The sequence below is a fragment of the Coptis chinensis genome, chromosome 6 (genome assembly GCF_015680905.1).
Source record: "Coptis chinensis isolate HL-2020 chromosome 6, ASM1568090v1, whole genome shotgun sequence".
NCBI classification, from domain to species: Eukaryota; Viridiplantae; Streptophyta; class Magnoliopsida; order Ranunculales; family Ranunculaceae; genus Coptis; species Coptis chinensis.
In genome coordinates, this window is record NC_141461.1 from 76,789,756 (window position 1) to 76,804,261 (window position 14,506).

Genomic DNA, 14,506 nt, shown 5'->3' on the forward strand with positions numbered 1-14,506 from the left:
AGCATATATAACTTAGGAGTTATACATAGTAATTAGAGTGTGTTTTGGTATTTTGGCCATAACTTTGGCTACGGTTCTCTGAATCACGCGTGTGAGCTCAATTCGGAAAGATCTCGACGGCGCGCACGCTGTAACCACCCACCACCCAGCTTTTCATTTTCGAGGTCAAAATCAACTGTTTTCCCCTCCAAAATCATCATTTTAGAAAATTGTGTTGTTTAATAAGTCGATTTTGTCATGAAAGAGGAGAACATTCCAACGAGGGTTAAAATCTGAGTTGGGTAAGTTGTTTCTAAACCCTAAGGGGTGAAGCTGCTCTCTATATGACACTTGCAATCTCAATGAGTATTGACAAAATCAAATTATTATGTAATACAAAAGTCGTATTTTAGTCTAGGTAAAATACGTTGCCTGTTTAGTTTACGTTTTCACATATTAGTATATATATGCGTACGTATAATATTTTCACATGCTACCATATCTAAATACGTATGAGTAATTTAAATTGCCTCAGAATCGTGTAGATATCGCCTACGCAATATCGATTTACAAATTAGCGACATATCACGACATCGATGTATATTTGCTGCAGACGTATGGAAATATTTATCGATGATACAACTTTGCCTATTCGTATAGCTATACGTATGAGTAGAGTATCTTCACATGCTACTGCATCTAGTATAGTATGAGTAGATCGTATTTGTATGTTTGTATTTTCACCCTTTCATAAATCGTAAAAAAAAAATAAAAAAAAATAAAAATAAGAACGACCTTGCATAAATTTTAATTCCATAACTCTTAATCATATTCCAACGGTGTCTAGGAAACTTGACAGATTGAGGTTACTTAATTAGAACCGTACTTGCACGGAAAGCCTCCCTCATATCTCTCTTGTGACCTGGCTGTTGGTTTATGCACACGTATTCCTAGCTTCACTGCTACGTTAGCAGAAGCTTAGGCCTACATTGTTCAACTCTAATGCTTGAAGATAATCATAAAATTCAAGAAATAATAAGTTCCTTTTGTCAATTAGATCTAATTTTATGCTTGCATGAGATTAAAGTCTGGTTCTACTAAAGAATTTGAACATACTTATCGTAGGAGAAAATACGATAAATATTTGCGTAAGTTTTCACCTCCACAAAGTTCTTCTTCTATTAATCCAAATCAAAAAGATTCGTCACCATTCCTATCATTCATTATGGTCGATTTAAAAATCCACTAAATTTGAGAAGCCCCTTGGGACTTCTATACAACATTCTGAGGAAGGAAGGACCTTCTTCCTCGCAGATCAAACTCGAGGACATTGTCGGTGATTTTGAATTCGTCAAACGTTTTTAGTTTGTTACCTGTATATCATGGTTTGGATCGATGAAAAACCGCATAATCATCTTCGTGAAGTTTCCAAGTTGGCCACAACATTTCACCATCCGGCCGTTTCTAAGGAATAACTCTTCTTTGGTTGTTTCCATTCACTTTAGCGGATAAAGCGTCAATTTTAGCTAGAACAACAACCACAATCCATAGACACATGGAATAAACTTGTTCAAGCTTTCATGCTTCAATTTTATACTTCGAAAAAAAAATGAAATGCTTGTAAAAATTCAATTCTTTCATCAAAATCCTCATGAATCATTTACGTAAGCATGGGAGTCGCTTTATTGATCTTCTTTTAGAATGTCCTCATCACCAACTAGACAAGCCGCCCTCGTTCGATTCATTCTTTAATAGACTTTTCGATCATCAAAAAGAAACTCACCGGATATAATGAGCGGTTGCTTCATGGACAAAGGAGCTCCTGAAACATATACTTTTCTTGAAAAACAAGCGAAAAAAGGTACACATTGGGGTAACACTGATTCTTCTAGGTCATCTAAGGATAATGTTACAAAAGCTACGTCTATTTTTGAGGTAAAACCCGATCCTGAGTTGAAAAAGCTGATAGAAAGCCTCACTAAAAAAGTAGATGCTCTTGCAGTTCAAGTAAACGATCAACTTCCACAACAGGCCATGAACGTTAATACTTCCCCATGTGTTCTATGTCTTAGTCCAGACCATCTTGATGCTTATTGTCCCTTGTTACATGCTACCCCTACCCAAACACCGGAGGAGGCATGTGCATTCAACATTCCTAATGCACCATGGAGACAACATCCAAATTTAAACGGCGTCCGAATAACCAACAAATGGCTCCTCCGGGTTTTAGCCAATCCACTGTTCAACCAATCAACAATTTTATTCCATACCGCCAAGGAAATAATCAAGAATACCAACAAAGTCAAAATCAATTTCAAAGTAATTCAAATGCTAAATATCAAAACAACCGCAACCTTGTTCCATTTAATCCAAATTATGGCTATAATCAACAACTTCTCAAAGAATAATGTCGGAACTAGTAACTGTTGCACAACCTATGCCTCTTGCTATCGATAGGACAAGCGAGACGTTCTTCGCTTACATGAACCAACAATCACAAATCCTAACGTCTATCCAACAATCACTTCAACAATTAGCGCAAGACAAGAGCTAGAAAGGCGTGTTTCCTGGCCAAGCAATTCCGAACCCTAAGCCAGCAAACATTGCCTTTGAACTCACCAATATACCTGGTACAAGTACTCCAACCCAAGGTGAGGTGAATGCAATTACTACTCTTCGATCTGGGAAAACCGTTGACAATCAAATCCGTATGCCAGATGATCAAACAAAAGATACCGGAGGTTCCAAGGAATCTGTTTCAGATAATGAACCTACAATGGAAACACCAAGTTCAACAACATCACAATCTAAAAAATTGGGAAACGAAAAAGTGGACTCTTATGCAAAATTCCGCCCTAAGGCACCATTTCCTGCTCGTTTGGCAAAGAATAAACCGGATGAAAACTTTGATGAAATTAGGGAAACCTTTAAAAATTTGACAATAAACTTACCTTTTCTCGATGCCCTAAAACAATTACCAAAACATGCAAAAATTTTGAAAGACATGTGCACAGGAAAAAAGAAGAACAAATGTGCCTCAACGGACTTTCCTTCTTGAGCGGTTTCCGTCCATCGAATACGGTGGTATAGTAAAATACAAGGACCGGTAGACAAGCAGTTCCATGCACATTAGGTGATAAGTATACGACTACGGCATTACTAGACCTAGGAGCTAGTGTGAACTTACTTCCTTATTACTTATTCAAACAACTAGGTATACATGAGCTTAAACCTACGCGATGACTTTACAATTAGCCGATCGATCCATTAAGCATTCGAAAGGCATTGTGGAAAATGTCCTTGTAAAAGTCCAAGATTTCTTTTTATCCCGTAGATTTTGTCATTTTGGATACGAAGTTGCCCACGTGACTCCATTCCTATCATATTAGGGCGCCTATTCCGCAGAATCGCTAATGCACTCATAAACCGTAGGGATGGGTCCATGACCATGTCCTCGGAAATCTTTGGTCGAGGTTAATGTGTTCAAGTTGATGAAACAAATTCCGAGAATGATATTGATGGTGAGATTAACATGATTGACACCCTCGTACAAGAATATTTCACAAACTCTTTTCCTGAAGATGAAGTACACCAATTCCATTCTTTTGGCGGTTCTGAATTTGATGTTGATGATTATTCAAAGGAGGTACATGAGTTTTTAGAATCAATACCACCAATTCACTCTACTACCGTCCTATCAAGTAGGGCTGGAAATGGTGCGGGTTTTGACCCGAATCCGACCCGATCCAAACCTATTTCAACGGGTTTGGACCTTAATAATGAGTTCGAATAAGAAAATGGGTCGGATATGGATTATCCATTTTTAATTCGGATTCAAATATGGTTTTACTCTAAACGGTTCGGATCCTCCTAGATCCGAATCCAAAATATAAAATTTTGTTAATATATCTTCCAAATAATAATAGGTCTCTCTTGTTTGCAGACACGTGGGTGATTGAGAACTTGTGGTTCGTAATTCGGGTCGGATCCGATTATCCTATTTACAGAAATGGTTGGGATATGGTATGCCATTTTGGATCCATTCGGTCATGGATCGGATCTGGTTTTGTATTGAAAAAATGGATCTGGGCATGGATATAGTCTGATCCGACCCGAACCCGCTCCATTTCCAGCCCTACTATCAAGCGACTTGGACGAACATAAATCTGTTTTCTCTGTGGAAGACGACTTTCCTCAAGAATCTTTATACCCACTCCTCCACCTCGACTTAAAGTCTATTCCTTGGGACTTAAAATATGTACAATTAGATCCGGATGGTAGTCACCCAATTATCATATCATCACAATTGATCACGATCGGGGAATCACGTTTAATTAAGGTCATTCAAGAACACCGTTCTGCTATTGGATGGTCTCGATGACATTAAAGGCATTGACCCTAATGTGTGCACCCATCGCATACATCTTGAAGAAAATGCCAAGACATCACGTGAACTAACGCGTCTAAATCCAACCATGAAGGATGTGGTGCGGGAAGAAATTTTAAGGTTACTTGATGCAGGTATTATTTACCCCATCTCAGATAGTGTTTGGGTAAGTCCAGTCCATGTTGTTCCCAAGAAGTCTGGAATTACAGTTGTACAAAATGATAAAGATGAATGCATATCCGCTCGCATTCCAGTGAAGTGGCGAATATGTATTGACTATCGAAAACTTAATGCAGTCACTCGTAAGGATCATTTTCCACTCCCATTCATTGACCAGATGCTTGAACGGTTAGCGAGTCATGCATTTTACTGTTTTCTTGATGGCTATTCAGGATATTTTCAAATCATCATAGATCCTGTTGACCAAGAAAAAACAACGTTCACCTACCCTTTTGGTACTTTTGCATATAAACGAATGCCATTTGGCCTTTGCAATGCACCCGGTACATTCTATTTGGCAGATGCTTCATATCTTGATGATATGGTTGAACATTTTATGAAAGTCTTCATAGGCGATTTCTCATTATATGGTAATTCTTTTGATAATTGTTTATCAAATCTTGAAAAGGTTTTTAATCGCGTTGAAGAGAAAAATCTCATTCTTAATTGGGAAAAATGTCATTTTATGGTTACAAAAGGAATAGTACTAGGTCATATTATTTTGAAGGATCGGAATCGAAGTTGATAAAGCAAAGATTGAAAAAATTACTTCCTTGCCTATACCAACTTCAGCCGAAATACGTGCATTTTAGGACACACAGGGTTCTATAGGAGATTTATTCAAGATTTCTCAAAGGTTGCCCGACCTTTAACAAATCTCTTACTTAAAGATGTCGATTTGACTTCACTTTTCGATTGCAAACAAGCTTTTGAGACCTTAAAGTCCATACGACTACAGCTCGATAATTCAACCACCGATTGGTCTAAACCTTTTGAATTAATGTGTGACGCGAGTGACTACACTATTGAGTCGTCTTTAGGGCAACGCCGAGAGAACAAGCCAATTGTCATTTACTATGCTAGTAAAACTCTTAATGACGCCAACGAACTATACCACCACCGAAAAAGAATTTATAGCAGTTGTATATGCCCCGGATAAGTTTCGTCCTTACCTAGTTGGTTCTTCCACAATAGTCTACATCGACCATGCGGCGCGCTATTTATCTATTAGCAAAGAAAGATGCCAAACAGAGGTTGATCCGATGGATCCTCCTTTTGCAAGAGTTTACTCCAGAAATTAGAGATAAAAAGGTTTGTAGAATGTGGTAGCGAGACCATTTATCACGACTTCGTTAATGATGTCGATAATGAGGCCGAACCAATCTACGATTCATTTCGGATGAACATTTGTATTCCGCTTTTTCATCTCCTTGGTATGCTGATATAGTAAACTACCTAGTTACCGAGGAGGTCCCTTCATCTTGGACTCGAACGGACGGAATAAGTTCTTATCCATTGTGGAAATTTTATTTTTGGGATGATCCCTACCCTCTTCAAGTATTGTTCCGACTAACCGATACGCCGTTGTATTCCCGACCGGGAACATAATGACGTGTTATCCTTTTGCCATGAACAATCTTGTGGTGGTCATTTCGGTAAGTAAAAAAACTGCAGCCAAGGTCCTACAATGTAGATTTTATTGGCCAACGCTGTTTAAAGATGCACACGAGCATTGCAAAACATGCAATCGCTGTCAGCAGCTAGGACGCATTACTCAACGCAATATGATGCCCTTAAATCCAATTTTAATTGTAGAAATTTTTTATATATAGGGCATCGACTTTATTGGTCCTTTTCCAAATAGTCATGGCTTCATATACATACTAGTAGCTATTGACTATGTGTCAAAATGGATTGAAGCGTTGGCATGTCGTGTGAATGATCATAAAACGGTCGTATTTTTTGTAAAGGAACATATTTTCTCTCGATTTGGCGTTCCCAAAGCTATAATTAGTGATAGGGGAAAATATTTCTGTAATAAAATTTTTGAATCATTAGTAAAAGAAATATGGAGTTACTCACAAAGTGGCAACTCCCAGATCATCCTCGGACCCGATTGGCCAAGTAGAAGTCTCTAATAGAGATTAAATCAATTTTAGAAAAGGCGGTTAATCCATCTAGAAAAGACTGGTCTCTTCGATTATCTGATGCCTTGTGGGCATATAGAACAACTTTTAAGACACCTATAGGCATGTCCCCTTACCGCCTCATTTTTGGTAAACCTTGTCATCTTTCAGTTGAACTCGAGCATCGCGGCTCTATGGGCTATCAAAAGCCTAAATTATAATACCGATGCGTAGAAGTTTAAAAATTGCAGTTAAATGAGCTTGAAGAGATTCGGAGTGATGCCTATGATCTCTCGAAATCCTATAAAGCCAACATGAAAAGAGTGCATGATAAGCACATATTAAGAAAATAATTCAAAATTGGTCAAAAAGTTTTGTTGTACAACTCAAGATTACACATTTTTCTAGGAAAACTAAAAACTCGATGGTATGGTCCTTTCACTGTCTCTGCTGTCACCCCTTATGGGGCTATCTCTTTGAAAAATGTAAACGACGACAGTGAATTTCAAGTAAATGGCCAACACCTTAAACATTATCATGAGTTACGTTCTCCAGATGTCGAAAAGACTCTTCTCAAAGATCCAGTCTACAAAGACTAAAGATTCGATGGTGTATTTCTTTCCAGGTGTTTAAAACAAGGAAAGTACACCATTAGGGTAGCCGGGCCCTTTTCTATTTTCTTCTCTCAAAACTCCTAGAGTGTGTGGTTGCAAGCGCCGGAACCTTAGTCCACAAAAACTCTATTTTAACCGAAAGTATAAATGTCTTCGCTCGTTCATCGAAAGCAAACGTGGCTCCGGTAAACAATGGGTACCAAAAAATTTCAGCCTTCCTTCTCTTCCCTTTTCTATTCTCTTCCTCGCGAACTCCAGCTCATCATTTGGTATAAATCTCACCCATCTCGAATAGGTAATGGTCGTAGTACTTTTGCTCGAAAGCGACGTGTGCGAAGGATGGGGTGGTGTATGAATTGTCAAACACCTTTCTGTCTAGGTCTTGATTTACTATCCGATATGAGCCGGTATAAGGTATATTATTGTCTGACACCAGCTCAGCAGGATAAACTTCGTCGTCGTCCCGTTGCTCCCATAGGGTGGGATTCGTCTTGAGGATCTGACGTTAAAAGACTCACATTCGTCTTGAGGATATGACGTTAAAAGACTCCACATGTATATACTCGTGTATTTTATTTTCACCTTTGCATTGTGCACAAGGAGAGTCGTGATGAACAACATCGGATAGTCCCACATTCGCACAGGCAATGGATTTCACCAGGCCAACCCCGAATAGTTTTCTATTTGATGACAGTTCGGGGCGGTTTGAGGCTATACCATATGTACTAAGGGTAATCTTATTATTAGACCATTGCACATTGGTCGGGGATGGTACCGTCCCCGAACCCTAGGCCCCCAAAACATAAAGGTTAAGCCACAGTCTGGCTGGATTGGGTTCGCCCCAGAGCCGACATGACAGTTGCCTGATTTTACTGTAATGATTTTCTTCTTGTAGTCCGGTGTTGTTGTTACGTTCTTTTGTATAATGACACATACATCTTCCCTTGTACGTCGCCACGTTCATCTCCACTTGTACATTTGTATATAAAAAATAAAAAATAAATAAAAAAATAAAAAGTTGTAGGTGCCTTCTTTATATTCCATTGGATGACATTTTTAATGCCGATCATTTTAGCATTCGATTCGTTTAATTTGGAATTGAAACGAATCGAAATTCCGCGTTTGAAATTTTGGGACATAAGGGAAATTTCCGGAATTCATTTGGGCTTGGACCAAAAATTAGAACCGACCCAAATCACGTGTCTGGTCACAAAACCCAAATATTATCTCCATCGTAATTATTACAAGGCACAAACGGTCAGATATCCAAAATGGTTAGATATCCACAAACGGTCAGATATCCAAAACGGTTAGATATCCACAAACGGTCAGATATCCAAAACGGTCAGATTTTTGCCTATAAATTCCGACATTCCTCATCACCCTTCACTCACCTCATTCTCTCACTATCCAAAGCTTAATCTTCACATATTATATTTTCATTCAAAACAATGGATCCGATAGAGCGATTGGAAAAGGAGCAACGTGAATGGGCTGTCACAGCATTCGTGATAACAGTATTTGTCATTATTCTACTGTCGATCATGCATAACTTCATCTGGAATATCTAGATCTATGTAACCTCAATATCTCTTTCCCTTTGTCGCTTTGTATATTACTATGGTGTGTTAAATAATTCTCAACCATTTTATCGGGGGTTACGTATTAAATGGAGGAGCATCCTATTTAATAAATTGTGTATATTAGTTGTATTTTTACCTTATCATAAACATAAAATAGTTATCAAAACCATAACAAATAAGAAAAATCAATAACGCAATAAAATAAATCAAACTCAACTTATTGTTTTCAGAGAAGATCGCAAGACGCTACACAAGATTTAACACTTGTCACGACGCATTTCGATTATTCTATCCATCTTCTATTATTGATGTATGATCATAAATTTTGAAATTACGTGTAGGTCTAACGCCCCGTGAAACTTTCCTCCGTATTCTCTATCATTTTAAGACCTCATTAATTGTTTTTGGACACCTGACATGAAAAGACATACTATGGATACCCATAGTTGCTGTACATAATTAGGGATACCAACATCACATGTTTCACTTGTAAGTCGAGATCTAGATGCACTTGGCATCCTAATTGTACCAGATCCTATATTTTCTATAAATCTCTTCCTTTCAGCCATTCTCATTTCACGGTTTCTACACTATCCTTCCATCAATTATCCTTCCAAATGGATCAACCAAGAAAGATAGTACCCGAGAAGAACTACCTGAATTTTTTGACGATGGCCGATTTTCTCCTTTTATGACACGTAAATTGTACGCCGAGGATGGATGCCTCTTCTATATCATCATGCATGCCTATTCCAGAGATTTGGTCTTGATGTTCAACCAATTTAGTGGACCTGAAAATGAAAAATTCTATTTCCATGCCTATGGACAACGTTTTGAATTAACTAAGGAAATTATCTCCGACATACTTCAAATTCCAATGAATGACTCGGGGTTCGATCTTTCAGAGTCCCCATTTAATTCCGTCAAAAAGTTACTACGGGCCACCGTATCTCATGGCGAGGTCGGAAATAAAAATCACGTTGTTCTTCAACGCTCTTTGAAACATAATCAACGAGCTGTGCTCCACTGGTTGGGACACAATGTGGTGGGTACGTCACACCAATCTGAAGTCACCAAGCCTCAACTACACCTACTTTGGATTATGCAGAATCAAAGAGATGATTATTGTATAATCCAACACCTCTGGAACGCAATCACCAGAAGAACAAAAAGGTTAGCACCTCTGCCTACTTTAGTCACGAAAATTATGATGCGTTGGGGTTATCCAGCAGTTTCTCCAGAAATACGTCTTCAAAGAGCATTTGTTACTATACTTCACAAAGACTGTGCCGGTGGTTCTTGGACGCCAGATACTCTACCAGATGAAATGGATGGCCAAAACTCAAACTTTGCACATTTCTTTGATGAAAATGCCATGCAAAACATTTTTAATCCCATGGAAGGTATTCAATTTCTTCATCAAGGAATGAGGGAACTCCACGCACGTCAGGAAATCATCATCAAAAGCCTTATGGATTTCCAAGAACGTCAAGTGATGCATGATGTTGATCAAGAGGCACTATTGGAAACTCACTCTCGGTCATTAGAAAATCACACTCTTCTAATAGAGAATCAAACTACGATCTCTCGCAAACCAGGGGACCCTTCAAATCCAAATTTAGCCAACAAATTAATGAACCGAAGCGGTGTTGTCCACGATCTGCATTCCTATCACCATCCTTATCATCATTGAACAACAAAAAAAAATGGGGGGGTTGTTCTGTTTTTACAAAAACTCAACTTTCCCCAAAATAAATAAAATAAAATTATTATTATTAAGTGTTTCGTCGTGTGCTCCTTTAATTAAAATTTTTGTTATCTTTGTATCTTCTTTTGTAAGAAATGCATACTAGGATTGTCATATTTCAAGTTGTGATAATAACAATTTTAACGTGTTCTTTTAAATTTGATTACAGGAGGTTTTATCTTCTTGCATACTCATTCCTCCATCCAGTCAAATTTTCTTGGACATATTTCTTCTCATATCTTTCCCTATCACTCCACTCCATCAAACATGGCATCTTTATCGAACGTAGCATCTTCATCAAACAGGACACCTCCAAAACTCATCCCTGAGCAATCATTTCAGGCCATGATGGATTCCAATACTTATGGACTTCATTTCCGTGATTGCATTACTAACATCGGGTGGTCTAGATCTTCCCTTGTTATTCGCCCTGACCAAACTTATTCTCCAAGTTTGGCGGCCTACTTTTATGCTAATATGGAAGATACACCAGCATTCAACGCCGCCATAGCTTTTTCTTAGACGGATTCACAATCAAAGTTGGTGGCACAAACCATGTCTTTCAGAGAGGCAACACTTGCCCCCGACTTTAGATCTTCCATATCACGAGCCGCAAGCAACAACATGGCCATACATTTATCACAACTCTACTCGTTCCTTTTCATGGCTGGCTTCGCTTTAGCAAAGATACGGTGATGGTCCTGAGATTAAAGATGAAGGAACTAAACTTGGCAGATGGCCAGACATCACCATTCCCTTAACCAGCATGACCATGAACATGGGAAATGCGATGTTGTTTGTCCTTCTTGACATCATGGGAGATTGACATTTTTCTACCGCCAATGATGCTTTGCATGTAGTCTTCAATGCGCTTGCTCAAGGTCATACATTCTTTGATATCTTAAACCGTGTTATCTCCAATTTGAAACGAGCTCGTACTTTTCGGGAAGATATATTTTTACCCCAGAATCGCTTGCGAATTATGAAGACACATTTCCCACAGTTTTCAGCTACTTTTCATGACTGGGTCAAAGTAGATTCTATGTGCCAAGTAAACAAGATAATTCGTTCATTAACGTTTAGGCAATGGAAACGTCCTGCGCGATACTTGAGATATGTTCGTTGTTATCCAAACGATGATAAGATAATGAAGCATTTGAACGAATCTGGTGAACAAGAATGGGCTACCATTTGGGAGTACGTTACCTTTTGGCGCGATACTAAGGAAATGCATTTCATTGAAGAAGATGCCAGACCTTCACCACATCCTGGATGGTAAACTTGAGTAGGGAATTGTACATATATCTAACTGTATATAGTTGTATATAGTGTGCTATTGTTTTTCTTTGTTTTTTTTTTTGTATAATATATCATGTTACCACAACTTTATGTTCTAGCAATCCAGCTCTAATTTTGTTCACGGTTATTAGGTAATTCCTTTCTTTATCTATTTCTATTTCGAAGACTAATCATCACTCTGTTTGGGAGTAATTTAAAAAAATAATAATAATAAAAATTATTAGGCAACTTGTAGTCTGTATATAATTTCTATTTTCTTGTTAGTAAATGTAATTAGTGACAAGGTCTTGTTTCTTTTTCAATGATGAAAATTATCTAGAAGTCTCACATTAGCATTCGAATTATGATTCGTTTTTAAGAAACTTAAGCTAATACGTACGCAATAGTTTTTACATCTTTTCATGAGTATTCATGCACTGAGTATTATTGATTGTACATGATGAAGTTTCGGAACCCACGGTTAATCTACTTAAACTATCAATCTGTGGAGAATCTAACCAAAAGCCTCGATATGAGTGATTTGTGAGTAATGACACGAGGAGGAGTAGTTTTTCGAATAGAGAAAATCACGATCGACTTACTTGATCACCATCCAACCCTAAGGAGAATTTAGGCATTATTTGGATCTAAGCATAGCTATAAATTATTAATGTTACAAATTTTACTGCTAGTCACTCCACTGAACCTTTCATCAAACCTTTCACTTTCACCAAAAATTCCTTACCCATATATTAACCCCAAATAAAAGAACCTACCTAAGTGATGAGTATGAGAAATAAGACGAAATGTAGAAAAAATAAAAGAAGACTTGTTCCAAATAAAAGTTAGTTACCTGCTTCAAAAAATAAATAAATAAAATAAAATAAAATAAAATAAAAATAAATAAATAAACAGAATCATGTTTCTTAAGCTTTAAAAAAAAATGAAATAAGTACAAAGGCTTAAGAGCAAGGTAGGAAAACTCAGGTAGGAGCAGGAAAAGAAAACAAGGATTTCTCGAGTGTAAATATCTTGAAGACCTTATTCTCTCATACTTATCATTTTTGATCTTCTACTTCCATTTCTTTCTACACTATCACCTAAGCCCCATAATACCTAATAAAGACCTCTAGCTCAATTAGGAGTAGGATGGTGTGATAATAAGTAGTAGATGTGATCAATCGACCCTCCTCCTCATCAAAGTATGTGAGGAAAAGTGTGCCCATGTATCGCATTAATCGGAGTTAATGAAACCCGAGTGGGAAAATTATGAATTTAATTTGTGTTTCGACACATACATGTGAAAACCCATTTAGGTACGCTCTCCAAAGGATCCGAAAAACCACAGCCAGGTAATTCAATGTAAATTCAACGTATGCATGCTCATATGTAGATGTTTTAATTATTGTATGCATATTAACTTGAGTTTGAGAAAAGAATTAATCCTCGTTCCCCGCCAAGGAGATGTATAGATATCCGAGATTAATTTAGAAAACAAGCTTTTGTTCTTGAAGTCGCCAGAGTATAAATGAAGTTTGTGAGTATCTTCTCTCGGAAAACTCTCACGAGGCTATAACTTCGTCCACTGGGAATTCCTAGTGGTTTAAGGCCTTGTTGCATATGGTCAATGCAACCTCGACTCGTGAAACGAGACTTAGCTTAGAATGCACTTTTGGCCACTTATCTATTTTAATGTCTCTTCTTTGCGAGGATAAGCAAAATGTCGTTTGGGGAGTGGTGTGATAAGCACCAAAACCGTATTATAAAACCCGCAGAGACATAACATTTCGGTCAATTTTGTGCTTAATAATCATGAAATAATCGCATCTTCGTGCTTTTTGCGAGGTTGGAGCAACTAATGTAAAATTATGATAAAACCAAACATTTAAGCCGCGGAATAGGAGTATACACATGCCTTCCGATCAAGCCCATGTGAAGCCCAACAAACCGGACTAAAGCCCAAAGACTCAAATAGTACGTAATCCAGGTTAGAAGCGGATTACGTGTACGAAGCCGCCAAACTTGAAGCTCATATCTCTTGAACCGGGACTCGAATCGACGAGTGAGCCGCTCCGACGATCGGTCATGATTTAACTCTATGCATAGGCGGAAGTTGTAAAATGCCAAAAGACCGGATCGCCATTGGACTTTCGCGACGTGGACCCACTAGGCGGCCCATAAGATTTGATGAGTCATCATGCAAGTCAAGACAAAGGTGCAAATAATTGGTGCAAATTTGACACCTTGCATGAAGTTAATGAGTTAGTTGGATTTAGGTGATGATTATCTAAAAAAATGAAAGGTGCAAAATGGGGATTAGTTGTGGATAAGTGAAAAATAAATGAGAGGAGAGTGTTTCACGTGGGTGAAGAGAAAAAGACTTTCTTATGTAAAGGGGGGGGGGGGCTGATTTTGGGAGTTAGCGAGCTTTTACTTCCTTGACTTTTACTTTTCATTTACTTCCATGTCTTTACTTTTAGTTTTTAGTTTTTAGTTTTAAGAAAAAAAAAGCTTGTAATTTGTTAATAGAGGACTACACCTTCTAGTTCTTGAATAAAAACTTTTGTTTTCTTTAGGTAATTAGTTGGTTTTGTATTCATTTATTCTTTCTATCTCTTTTTACTTATCTTATTTGTAGTTTTAATCAAATCATAGGATCATGAGCTAAAACTCTCCCAAGGGGAGGGTTAATGATGCTTATGTGAGGATCATGCTACAAATTTAGAATTCCAAAATCACTACTTAAAAGACTTAGGTTCTATTTTTCATCCTGTCCCAAAATGACAGAGATT